Raw genomic sequence first — 12,892 nt, 5'->3', positions numbered from 1 at the left:
GCATTTAGGTTGGTTCCAGGTCTTAGATATTGTGAATTGAGCTATAATAAACATCAAGGTACAGACAGCCTTTTTGTTTGCCAATTTAATTTCCTTTGGGTAAATTCCAAGGAGTGGGATGCCTGGGTTCTATGGTAGGGTTATATTCAGGTTTCTGAGGAATCTCCAAACTGACTTCCAAAATGACTTCAGCAGTTTGAATTTCCACCAACTGTGGGTTAGTGTCCCTTTTTCCCCACATCCTCACCAGCATCTGTTGTTGGTAGATTTCTGAATGTGAGCCATTCTAACCGGGGTGAGGTGAAACGTCATTGTGGTTTTGATTTGCATTTCCCTGATTGCTAGTGATCCTGAACATTTTTTCATGTGCCTGTTGGCCATTTGGATTTCTGGTTTAGGAATTAAGGTGATACTAGCTTCACAGAAAGAATTTGGGAGGATTCCCTCTTTTTCAATTGTTCTGAATAGTATGAGAAGAACTGGAGTTAGTTCTTCTTTAAATGTTGGTAGAATTCAGCAGTTATCCATCTGGTCCTGGCTTTTCTTTGTTGGGATGGACTTTATTACTGATTCAATTTCTGTTTCAGTTATGGGTCTGTTTAGGTTTTCTGTGTCTTCATGGTTCAGTTTATGTAGGTTGCATGTGTCCAGGAATCTATCCATTTCTGATAGATTTCCCTTTTTGCTGGCATACAAGTCCTTGTAGTAATTTCTGATGATTCTTTTTATTTCTGTGGTGTCTGTTGTTACAGTCCCTTTTTCATCTCTGATTCTATTGATTTGGGTCTTTTCTTTTTGTTAGTTAGTTGGGCCAATGGTCTGTCAATTTTGTTTATTTTTTCAAAAAACCAGCCCTTGGTTTTGCTGATTTTTGTAATTTTTTTTTGATTCAATCCTGTTCATTTCATCTCTTATTTTAATTATTTCTCTTCTCCTACTAGATTTCGGTCTGGTTTGCTGCAGTTTTACTTGATCTTTGAGATGCACTGAAAGCTCATTTATTTGGTGCCTTTCCAATTTATTGATATAGGCTCCTATTGATATAAACTTTCCTCTTAACATTGCTTTTGCTGTATCCCATATGTTTTGAAATGTTGTGCTGTCATCCTCATTTACTTCCAGAAAGTGTTTGATTTCTCTTTTGATTTCTTCTATGACCCAGTGTTCATTCAGGAGCTTGTTGTTCAGTCTCCATATGTTTGCATACTCTGGGGATTCCTGAGTTGCTAATTTACAACTTCATTCCACTGTGGTCTGAGAAGCTGCATCATATGATTCTAATTCTTTTGAATTTGCTGAGACTAGCTTTATGGCCTAGTATGTGGTCAATCCTAGAGTAGGTTCAATGCACTGCTGAGAAGAATGTAAATTCTTTAAGTGCAGGATTGAAAGTTCTGTAGATATCTGTTAAATCCATTTGGACTATAGTGTCATTTAAATCTACGGTTTCCTTGTTGATCTTCTGTCCAGTTGATCTATTTCTGAGAGTGGATTATTGAAGTCCCCCAGTACTATTTTATTGGAGTCTAAGTCTCCCTTTAAGTCCTTTAACATATCTCTTAAATAAACTGGTGCCTTGTAATTAGGTGCATATACATTGATAATAGTTACATCTTCCTGTTGAATTGATCCCTTAATCATTATATAGAGCCCCTCTTTGTCTCTCTTAACAGTTTTTCTATTAAAGTTTATTTTGTCTGATATTAAGATGGCTACACCCACTCTTTTTTCATTTCTGTTGGCATGGAATATCTTTTTCCAACCTTTCACTTTCAGTCTGCATGTGTCTTTGTTGGAAAGATGTGTTTCTTGTAGACAGCAAATAGATGGGTTATGTTCCTTAATCCATTCAGCCAGTCTGTGTCTTTTAACTGGAGAGTTGAGGCAATTAACGTTCAATGGGACTATCGATAAGCCTCTTCTTTTCTTTGGTTTGTACTTTCCTGGGCTCTGTCTTCTAAGTCCAATATTCTCTCTTCTGTTTCACTGACTGTTTTTAGGCTCTCTAATGAGTTTGTCATTTGATCTATTGAGTTCTTCAATTAATTTTGATTTCTTTTCACTATCACAATTTTATGTTCTACTAGTTTCTTCATTTCATTTTGATTCCTCCTTAAGATTTCATTTACATGAGAGAGAATTTCTATCCTGTCCAATAAGGATTTTTCTAATTCAAGATTTTTTTGAAAATTTCTAGATGTTCTTATCATAAAGTTTTTAAAATCCATATTTTGCATTTCTTAAATCTCATCATCCTCATAATCTTGAATTGGGGTGTCTTGTTCATTTGGGGGCGTCATAATGTCTTCCTTGTTCTTGTTTTCTCGGTTTCTGCATTTGTTGCTTGGCATTGTGGAGATACTCTTTGGTTTCTTCTTCCCCCACTATGGTGGTTTTTCTTGTTATACTATGACTCTAAATTAAGTGAACTGTGCTTTTGATGGATCCTTAGAGGCTTGTGATGGGTGTGGCCAGAGAGCTCTGTTTAGTTCTTCAGGGTTAAGGGTGTGCCAAAGGTGACACACCCAGGTTAGGCGTGGTAAATCTCTCTCTCTCTCTCTCTCTCTCTCTGTCTCTTTTATTCAGAAGGGATATAATTCTGCACAGCTGAGCAGAATTGAAAGAACTCAGTGTATGATCTCTGGCTCCTGTGGGTATAATAGTTGTCTGCTCTGTCCCAAGGACCACACAAAGGATCTGTGCTGTCATCAGTATAAGCTCAAATTCCCCTGCCGTCTCCTCCCAGGTTGTCAAGGTTACTGAGTTTGTAGCATCTCTGGAGAGTACTCACGTGAACTCTGTGAGTTCTCTCACACAGTGTTTTTTTTTTTTTTTTCACAGTCTCAGTTCATTAGCTCCACACAGACACTAGGTCCTAACCTTCTGTTATTACACCGACCCAGAGGCAGGTTTTTCTGCTTGACTGATGGCAGGCGCAGCTTTTACATATGTCCAAAATGGTGCCTGCTCTTCTTGCTTGACTTTGTTTTTTTTTTTTTTTTTTTTTTTTTTTCTGACAGGCAGAGTGGACAGTGAGAGAGAGAGAGACAGAGAGAAAGGTCTTCCTTTGCCGTTGGTTCACCCTCCAATGGCCACTGCGGCCGGCACGCTGCGGCCGGCGCACCGCGCTGATCCGATGGCAGGAGCCAGGTACTTATCCTGGTCTCCCATGGGGTGCAGGGCCCAAGCACTTGGGCCATCCTCCACTGCACTCCCTGGCCACAGCAGAGAGCTGGCCTGGAAGAGGGGCAACCTGGACAGAATCCGGCGCCCCAACCGGGACTAGAACCCGGTGTGCCGGCGACGCAAGGCAGAGGATTAGCCTAGTGAGCCGCGGCACCGGCCCTCTTGCTTGACTTTGTAAGGTGAGTGGAAAGAGAGACTCGTGTCCATACTGGTCCTTTTTATTTTTTTTCTCTCTCTCCTCTAGTTAGCCTGGTGAACTTTCCCTCACAGGGCTTGAAGCCTTGTTCCCTCTAGGCTCTTCCTTCCACTTTCCTGCCAGTGTCATGGGCTACTGAGGTTTCACCTCACCTCCCTTTCCTGCGCTGGTGTGTAGATTCCATGGCTGGGGTCCCAAACTGTTGGTACCCATGCCCTGCACATAGGTCCACCGTGTCCCCTAGTTCCAGAAGAGTTTCCTCTGCTGTGTTTTCCCTAAGGCTTCCTTGAACCTACAGTATCTCCGCTTTTATTAAACTGTATTTTCCCAGACTATCAGTGTGCTCCCTCCCTATTCCGCCTTGCACAAAATGGTAGAGTTAGAAATGTTCCAGGTGATTCCAATTGAATCCCAACAAGGTGGCATGTACCAATGCCACCTCACTAGTCCCAGTGATCAACTGCTATTCACAATTGATCATAATGATAGGATCAAGAGTCAAAGGGATCACATAAACAAGACTAGTGTCTGCTAATACTAACTGATAGAATTAAAAAGGCAGAGAATGATCCAACATGGGAAGTGGGATGCACAGCAGATTCATAGAATGGCAGATGCCCTAAACAGCACTCTGGCCTCAGAATCAGCCCTTAAGGCATTCAGATCTGGTTGAAGAGCCCATGAGAGTATTCAAGCATGGGAAATTAAGACACTCTAGCAAAAAAAAAAATCTCTGCAAGTGAGATCCCAGTGGAAAGAACAGGACATCAAAGAAGAAGGTGGTACCTTTCTCTGAAGGAAGGAGAGAACTTCCACTTTGACTATGACCTTGTCTAAATATGATCAGAGTCGGTGAACTCAAAAGGCTTCCATATCCCTGGCAACTCCTGACAAGAGCCTGGGGTGATTACTGATGCCATAAACAAGAGTGTCAATTTGTTAAGTCAACAACAGGAGTCACTGTGCACTTACTCCTCATGTAGGATCTCTGTCCTTAATGTGCTGTACATTGTGATTTAATGCTATAACTAGTACTCAAACAGTATTTTGCACTTTATGTTTCTTTGTGGGTGCAAACTGTTGAAATCTTTACTTAACATATACTAAACAGACCTATATATAAAAAGAATTGAAAATGAATCTTGATGTGAATGGAAGGGGAGAGGGAGCGGGAAAGGGGAGGGTTGCGGGTGGGAGGGAAGTTATTTGGGGGAATGCCATTGTAATCCATAAGCTGTACTTTGGAAATTTATATTCATTAAATAAAAGTTAAAAAAAAAAAAAAAAGAAAAAAGAAGAAGAATGGAATTGCATCAACTTTTGAATCTTCTGTACTGAAAAAGAAATGCTCAAGAAAGAGAACAGGTAACCGGAAGAAAGGGCTAAATTATTTGCAAACTATACAACTGATACAGGATTAATAACCAGATATATAAAGAGATCAAGAAACTCTGCGGCCAGCACTGTGATGCAGTGGGTTAAAGCCCCAACCTGCAGCACTGGCATCCCATATGGCGCCAGTTCTAGTCCTGGCTGCTCCTCTTCCAATCCAGCTCTCTGCTATGGCCTGGGAAAGCAGTGGAAGATGGCCCAAGTCCTTGGGCACCTGCACCCACGTGGGAGACCCAGAAGAAGCTCCTGGCTCCTGGCTTCAGATTGGCACAGCTCTGGCCAGTGCAGTCATTTGGGGACTGAACCAGTGGATTGGAAGATATCTCTCTCTCTGACTCTACCTCTCTTTGTAACTCTTTTTTTTTTTTTGGCCAGGCAGAGTTAGTGAGAGAGAGAGAGAGACAGAGAGAGAGTTATAGACAGTGAGAGAGAGGCAGAGAGAAAGGTCTTCCGTCTGTTGGTTCACTCCCCAAATGGCCGGTATGGCTGGAGCTGCGCTGATCCTAAGCCAGGAGCCAGGTGCTTCCTCCCGGTCTCCCATGTGGGTGCAGGGACCCAAGCACTTGGGCCACACTCAACTGCCCTCCCAGGCCACAGCAGAGAGCTGGACTGGAAGAGGAGCCACCAGAACAGAATCCGTTGCCCCGACCGGGACTAGAACCCGAGGTTCTGGCGCTGCAGATGGAGGATTTCCCAAGTAAGCCACAGCACCAGCCCTGTAACTCTCTTTCAAATAAATAAAGTAGTTCTTTAAAAAAAAAAAAGAAAGAAAGAAACTCCACAACAACAAAACAATCAGTTAAGAAATCGGCCAAGGACTTAAACAAACATTTTTCAAAACAGGAATTCCAAATGGCCAACAGACACATGACAAAATGTTCAGGATCACTAGCAATCAGGGAAATGCAAATCAAAACCACAATGAAGTTTTACCTCACCCCAGTTAGAATGGCTTCCACACAGAAATCAACAAACAACAAATGCTGGTGAGGATGTGGGCGAAAAGTACCCTACCCACTGTTTTTGGGAATATAAACTGGTAAAACCACTATGGAAGACAGTTTGGAGATTCCTCAGAAAACTGAATATAGTCCTAGCATACAACCCAGCCATTCCACTCCTCAGAATTTACCCAAGGGAAATGAAAACAGAAAATAAGAGTTATCTGCACCCATGTTTATTGTAGCTCAATTCACAATAGCTAAGACATGGAATCAACATAAATGCTCATCAAATGATGACTGGATAAAGAAATTATGGGATAGGTTCTCTATGGAATACTACACAGTGGTAAAAAAAAAGCAAATGAAATCCAGTCATTTGCAATAAAATGGATGAATCTGGAAAACATCATATTAAGTGAAATAAGCCAGATCCAAAGAGACAAATACCATATGTTCTCCCTGATCCATGGTAATCAATAGAGCACTTAAAAGGAAATCTCTAGAAGTGAAATTCATACTTTGAGAAGCAATGATTGAACATGCCTTGTCTTGACTGTAGAGGAACAATTTAATTTTTTTTTCTTAATGGAGAATGGGACTGAGAATGGGAGAGGGAGGAGGAGCTAAGGTAGGAGTGGGGATGGGAGGGAAGGTATGGTGGGAAGAATCACCATAATCCTAAAGTTGTACTTATGAAATTTGTACTCATTAAATTAAAGGTTTCTTTGGGAAATAAAAGATTAAGAAATGGTATGTACACAATTATTACTACGTAAGGCATTGTAAAAAAAATTTAAATGCTAATATAAAGAGAATTAGAAAATAATGAAAGCTTTTAATAGAGGTATTGTTGGCCGGCACCATGGCTCACTTGGTTAATCCTCTGCCTGCAGCACTGGCATCCCATATGGCACCAGATTCTAGTCCCGTTTGCTCTTCTTCCAGTCCAGCTCTCTGCTGTGGCCTGGGAAGGCAGTGGAGGATGGCCCAGGTACTTGGGCCCTGCACCCACATGGGAGACCAGGAAGACGTGCCTGGCCCCTGATTTCATATCGGCGTAGCGCTGGCCATAGCGGCCATTTTGGGGGTGAACCAACAGAAGGAAGACCTTTCTCTCGTCTCTCTCTCACTAACTGTATCTGTCAAATAAAAAAAATAGAGGTATTGTTGTTATTGAAAAAAATTTTAACTGTACTCTCCCCGAAGAGAATAGATTAGAGGGATACAAAAGCAAATGCAGATGGATCAATCAGGATTATCACAGGTGTCTGTGCAAGAAGATGTTGGAATCAGGGTTATGGCAGTGGCAATGAAGAGAAATGGATATGACTAGAAAAGTTTCAATAATAGAAATGACAGCTTAATTTATGGGTATGAGAATTGACAGAAAATGGTTATGGATAATTGTGGGGAGCAATCCGGACTGGACTGAGTTGCTGGAATTAGGACTTATTCTATGCATCTGCTCTCCCACAATATGGCGCTGGGAGAGAAGTAAACAGCTTCCGCACAGCTGCCTCCAGTTCAACCAATAAACTGTAGGACTTGCTCCTGATTGGAGGAGAGCAACGTACTCGGCGTGTGGGCAGCCGAGTTAGGATTGGCGGAGGAGGACTATAAAGGAGGAGAGAGACGGCATGCACCAGGAACATCTATGGGGAACATCTAAGGGGAACATCTAGCTGAAGGAACACCTGTGCAGCCCCCGAGACGAGCCGGCCGGCGGTGTGCCGCTCCCCTGCGGAAGTGGGGAAAGCGGCCAGGGGGAACCGCCCTTCCACGGAGGTGGAAGGGATAGTAGCCAACCCGGGAGGAACCAGCAGCAAACCCGGGGAGGGCCGAGCAGACGAAAGAACAGCGCAGGGTCTTGTGTCGTTCCTCCACAAAGAGGGGGAGCGACAGATAATTCATCTAGCATGAGCAGATAGATGGATGATATTTCATTTTAAAAATAGGAAAAGCTGGAGTAGATACAGATATTTGTAGAGAAGACTAAGAATAAGGTACTAAATATTGTAGGGAATAAAAGTTGAGTTTTTAAAAGATGTATCTCATTCATTTATTTGAAAGGGAGAGAGAGAGAGAGAGAGAGAGAGGAGATGAGAGAGAGATCCTCCATTTATCGGTTCACTCTCCAATCCGTGAGAACAACTAGGGCTGGAACCAACCAAAACCAGGAGCCAGGAACTCCACCTTGGTCTCCCATATGTGCGGCAGGGGCACAAATACCCAGACCATCATCTGCTGCCTTGCTGGGGGCTTTAGCAGAGAGCTGAATCTGAAATGGGAATGGCCATAATGCTGTAACAAATTATAACAGATTAGCAAGAGGAAAGCATACAAAATTATTTAAAGTAACTTTTATGTAACATAAAAGCCTTCAAAAAATGTAGATTCCAAAGAAACAGGAAGGAGCTGGTGCTGTGGCGTATTGGCTAAAGCCTCTGCTTGTGACACCAGCATCCTGTATGGGTGCTGGAATGAGTTCTGGCTGCTCCTCTTATGATCTACACGAAATCACGCGGGGCCCACACTGCGGGGATGGTGGGGCAATGGTGTGCTTCGACAAGAAGCACTAGAGACAAGTTTCAGTGAACATGTCTGTTTCTTAACAATCAAGCTCACCCTTTAAAGGGCAAGCAGAGGGGGCGTAGCTAGTTCAGGGCAACACTAATTCTTTAGGTTAAAGCCAATACTGGTGTCTCTATGCTTCTCCAATCAGCTTGAAGGTCACATAGCCTACATAGCCTTCCAGGTGATCCTTACGGATCTGGGCCACACCTGGGAGCTGTTTACCTGATTGGTAATTACAAGGCCCTTCAACAGGGAACGGGGTGGGGGAAATGTGCCTGGGGTTCCTCCTGCCTGCCAGCACTCATGTCATAGAGTCCTTCCTGGGAGGTATGGTGTGCCATGCCCTCTTAGCCTCCTGCATGAACTAGGCTGGCAGTCTCCCAGCCAGGCACAGGATTACTCACAGATCCAGCTCTGTGCTATGGCCTGGGGAGGCAGTACATGATTGCTGAAGTGTTGGGGCCCCTGCACCCACATAGAAGCTCCTGGCTTTGAATCAGCTCAGCTCCAGCTGCTGCAGCCATTTGGGGAGTGAACCCAGATAGAGTCTATAGCTCTATCTCTCAAAATAAATAAATATAATATTTAAAAAAAAGGGAAAACAGTATTTTTACAGAAACTCATACAGAAAGACAAGGAGTCTTTAAAAAGTTCAATGACTATACATACTATGAAAAATTTTTTGCAACAAAATAAGCATTTTGCTTTCCACTAACTTTTTAAAATACACTCGTGTGGTTGCAGGACAAAACACAATGATCTAAGGGTAATAAATTGAGGTGGATTTAGCATGGCTTGTCTGTTCAATTCTTAGCATTTGTGTCTGCAAGGATAGGGAGAGTACTTATGGAATGCAAGTCGTAATGATCTGCTTTAAAGGAATGTCAGAGAATTCTTGTGGTTTCCTTCAGGGGAGAAGAGTAAGAAAAGTATTAAGAGACTGTGCCTCTTTGTGCAAATGCTAAGAGGCCATATTCTGGGTATATTTATTCTCTCTGTTCAATTACCTAAAGCCTTTTATACTAACACACACTGTTTATCTAACAGGTTCTTTTCCTCTACTTTCCAACACCGTCAATAATTCTGTTACATTAAATTTATGTAAAATGTTTAGAAAATATGTATACATCATGCTACACTGAATAAAAATTTAATTCCAATATTTCATTTTCCACCATAGCAACAAAAAATATGTTCCATGTAATTGTTTGTAGAAGGAGAAAATGAGTAGACACAAAGCTTAAATAGTTTTATTATTTTCCATCCCATAACCTAGAATCTCTTGTGTAGCTATAGGGTAAAACTGAAATTACATGACTGTTCAATTACTATAAAAAATGTACCATTCTCAAAGAAAAATAAGTTTTCAAAGTTCTTGTCTAGGACTTTGGAACCAGGAGAGAGAGAATTTTCTTCTTGGCTTGTATGAAATTGAATTCCCTTCACATTTGATCAAGATTTAAATGGCATTTCTTCTTCATACAAGCATAGGCAAAAGGTTTCTCAATTTTTTCACCATACACCATGTTTTGTTTTTAGTAATAATAACAAAATTACTCAAATTCATAATTTTGTATCCTTGAAGACAAAAATAATCTTTTCAAATTTAGTTTTGCATGTACCACACTATTGATTTTAATTCCTGTAAGAACTGGAAGAGATAACTAGAATTTTCCCTTGTTAGGAACCTTTAAAAATTTGCATTTTTCTAGTTTCATATTTTACTTTTAATGACATAAATGTACATATTTGTGGAATATAGTATGATAAAGTAATATATATACATGATGTGTAATGATGAAATCAAGGTAACTAGCATTTCCCTCTCCTTAAACATGTATCATTTCTTTGTACCAGGGAGATTTAAACTCATCTGTTCTAGTTCTTTATAAAATACATAATACATTGGTATGAAATATTTGTCTATTGCAATGTTGACAAATAGTTTAAAATCACTTATGTGTTTAAAAAGGTAAAAAAAAATAAATAAATGGGAAGCAGTGTGTGCATTTTGAAGACCCCTAGGTAATCACATTGATGCTCCCTGTCCTTTCAACAAAGGCAGTCACTCTTTGAAGCATGTTCACCTGTGCTGAAATCTGTGCTACATATTATTTTATTGAAAATCCAAAAGAATACAAATCAGGCAGGTGAAGACCAGAGAGGTTGAGTAACTAAGAGTCACCAAGAAAATATGACTCAGACGTATGTCATCTACCACCAAATCCCAGATTGAGAATAATTTCCAAAGCATGCTAGTTATTTCTAAATATCTTAGAAAACAGTATATATAAGAGAAAAACTAGAATTTGCCTTTAAAATATTTTATTGGTGGTATTGGGTATTGTTAGAGAAAGAAAACATTGAGTAGTAGATTAATATGAACAATGAACTTAATGTTCATCCTGGCTCTTTTGCCTTCCAAATCTCTGAAGGTGAAATTTGGAACAAGAGACTTAGACTGCCAATGCATGACTATTAAGTAGATGTTTTCTCTAGTGTCCAAAGCTATTGTGAATTGTTAAATAAAATGAGAATTTCAATAAAGTAAATAAATGAAAAGGATCAGATATTCGGGTCTAAACATTAACTTCTCTGCAGATCAATACTCTGAAGTTCAAAAATTTATATAAAGAAATGTAGATCTTTTTTAAAAACAATCCAACTAAATGCTGGTAAATGAAGTTGCATTCAACAAAAGAATATCTCTCATTACAAGAAAATGCAAAGAGCTGGATCCTAGTCAGGGTAGTGAAATAGCAATGGTTGCTATGGAGGCAAATTGGAACTCGCAGAAAAGACCACAATATATCAGACCTAACACCTCAACTTGCATCTTGGTAATTACTTCATACCAACATCCCAATGCTTTAAAGGCATTATGTGCTGATTTGTTGTAAGAGCATGCTGACATATCATTAGGCCTCAGATTTTCACAGCTCCTATAAAAGTTTGTATTGTGATTCTTCTTGTTCATCTTTCTCATGTTTTTTTACTGACCTCAGCAACCATAACTATAAACTGCTAAATTTTAAGAAAAGTAACATTTTCCATATATTCTCAAACTTCATGAAGGATATTCTAATTACAAACCCAATATGTTCATAATAAAAAGAGAAATGTACTCCAAAATTAAAAGTAAACATGCCCCTTCTTAAGAAAGATATTTATTTTTTTACACTCATAATACTTCTAAAAATCAGTTAAATAGGGATATGCAATGATTAGAAACAACAAATTTCTTTTATTTCTTATTTATTGGTTCGCAGTATAAGCATAGAGCTCACTCCAAAATCTTCCCTACTGCATATTTTACATTGAAGAAAAAATCCCTTTGGTCCTTCATGTGTTACCATATACATTATAGCCACAGATTACAGAATATAATCATTTATACATTTCTCATTGATCTTTTAGTAAGATTTATGTAATTATTTGGAAAGTAGAGAGAGTGATTTTTCCCAAAAGTCACAACAGCCAGTCTCAAGCTACAAACCAGGAACTCCACCCAAGTCTTCCAAATGAGTGTCAGGGGGCCAATTACTTGGGACATCTTCTGCTTTCCCACGCATATTAGCAGGGAGCTGAATCAGAGGTAGAGTAGCCAGGACTCAGAAATGCACTCTAATATGGGATGTTTGCATAGCAAGCAGCAGCTTGATCTGCAGCACCACAACATTGGCTCCTCTTTTATGCCTTTTTTGGCTAAATATCTATACTTTTCACAGTAAAGTTAAAATGTATTTACTCTTTCCAACACTTAGCAATCACCATCAATGGCCAGAAGGTGTCTAGTATATTACTAAAAAATTAAATGCAAATAGATTGAAAAATTACAACTAAAAATAATCTTATTTTCTCCAACTGGATTATATTGACTAAAACCAGTCAATTCTAGCATAATGGTTCATTTGAACATGCATTCTTCATATAACTGAATTGGTCTAATTTATTAAGCATCTCACTATAATATGCCACTGGTTTTTTTTTTTAAGATTTATTGTATTTATTTGAATAAATAAATAATTCGTCGTTCCTCCACGAAGAGGGGGAGCGACATAATGGTGCCGTGACTCGGATATGAAGCCTAGGCAGGGCTTAGTGTCGTTCCCCCACGAAGACGGGGAGCGACAATTAAGCAAACATTGTACTATCTCTTAGATGAATTACTGTATTTAATCCTCCCAATGAGCCTATGAGACATTGTAACAAGATTAACTTGGACAGAGGATGTAAGAATAACCGTTTTCTTTAGTGTACTCTTCCACATTTACATTTATACTCCACATTTCCCCTGGGAAAAGAAGTCTACATTTCTCTTCCTTGAAAAGAGCAAAGGGGTGGCACTGTGGCATAGTAGGCTAAGCCACTGCCTATAGTGCCGGCATCAGTCCCGGCTGCTCCACTTCTGATCCAGCTCTCTGCTATGGCTTGGGAAAGCAGCAGAGGGTGGCCCAAGCCCTTGGGCTCCTGCACCCACTTGAGAGAACTGGAAGAAGCTCCAGACTCTTGGCTTTGGATTGGCCTAGCTCCAGCCATTGCAGCCATTTGGGGAATGATCCAGTGAATGGAAGATCTCTCTCTCTCTCTCTCTCCCTCC

Source organism: Oryctolagus cuniculus, chromosome 3 (assembly GCF_051225735.1).
Source record: "Oryctolagus cuniculus isolate XC-2025 breed Fujian yellow rabbit chromosome 3, ASM5122573v1, whole genome shotgun sequence".
Classification (NCBI taxonomy): domain Eukaryota; kingdom Metazoa; phylum Chordata; class Mammalia; order Lagomorpha; family Leporidae; genus Oryctolagus; species Oryctolagus cuniculus.
This window is presented reverse-complemented; position numbering follows the sequence as displayed.